At 40.9% G+C, this 674-nt stretch overlaps 1 non-coding gene across 1 annotated transcript; it reads left to right on the top strand.

Moving 5' to 3' along the window:
- Positions 1-601: 601 nt before the first annotated feature.
- Positions 602-674, top strand: TRNAD-AUC. Its single transcript has one exon. It is a non-coding gene; the product is annotated as a tRNA-Asp (tRNA).

The following is a 674-nucleotide window of genomic DNA, read 5'->3' as shown; positions in this document are numbered from 1 at the left end:
TACAATTCACATTCTGGTATCTATATAATGTACTGTTTTATAATTGTTTTTTTACTTTTGCTGAAATAGCACGCCTCCAGATTTCAGTGTTTTATGCCACCGTCATAGATCAAGCCAACGTGACTATATGTGATTTCTTTGCTGGGTCATGGGTCTTGGGCTTGGGTTCCAGGGGGGGGGGAGGGCGCCTAGGAAAGTTTTTGTTGTTGGGCGGCTTCTAACGTAGTTACGCCACTGGGAGGGATAATCACAAATTCATTCCCAGTTTAGCACCACTGTCCCTCATGGATAGGAAAAATAAATAAATACCCCAGCATATCCCTGTTCAGACCATCTTTGGGTTATTTATATGCAATAACTACCATGGGAATGTAAAGATACTCATGGATCAATAGCCTAGTAAGTATCTACGAAGCTACTAGAACCCTGTGTGTAGCAAATACTACTATATGTTTAAGAAACAGAATTCATGATATTCAGTATTGTATGTCACATGGTCACTGCTGTAGTACTTTATCATCATAGTCAACACCTCAAAATAGCTGATAACACATTCACAATGTCTGTGTCATTGGTGCGTATCCTCAAGAACGTGACAGTAGGTTCTGTAGTGTGGTGGTAATCACATCTGCCTATCATGCAGAAGGTCCTGGGTTTGATCTCCAGTGGAACCA

This window comes from Protopterus annectens, chromosome 3.part0 (genome assembly GCF_019279795.1).
Source record: "Protopterus annectens isolate FY-2018-M chromosome 3.part0, PAN1.0, whole genome shotgun sequence".
In the NCBI taxonomy this organism is placed as follows: domain Eukaryota; kingdom Metazoa; phylum Chordata; order Ceratodontiformes; family Protopteridae; genus Protopterus; species Protopterus annectens.
The sequence above is the reverse complement of the archived record's forward strand: the minus strand, read 5'-3'. Positions and strand labels throughout refer to the sequence as shown.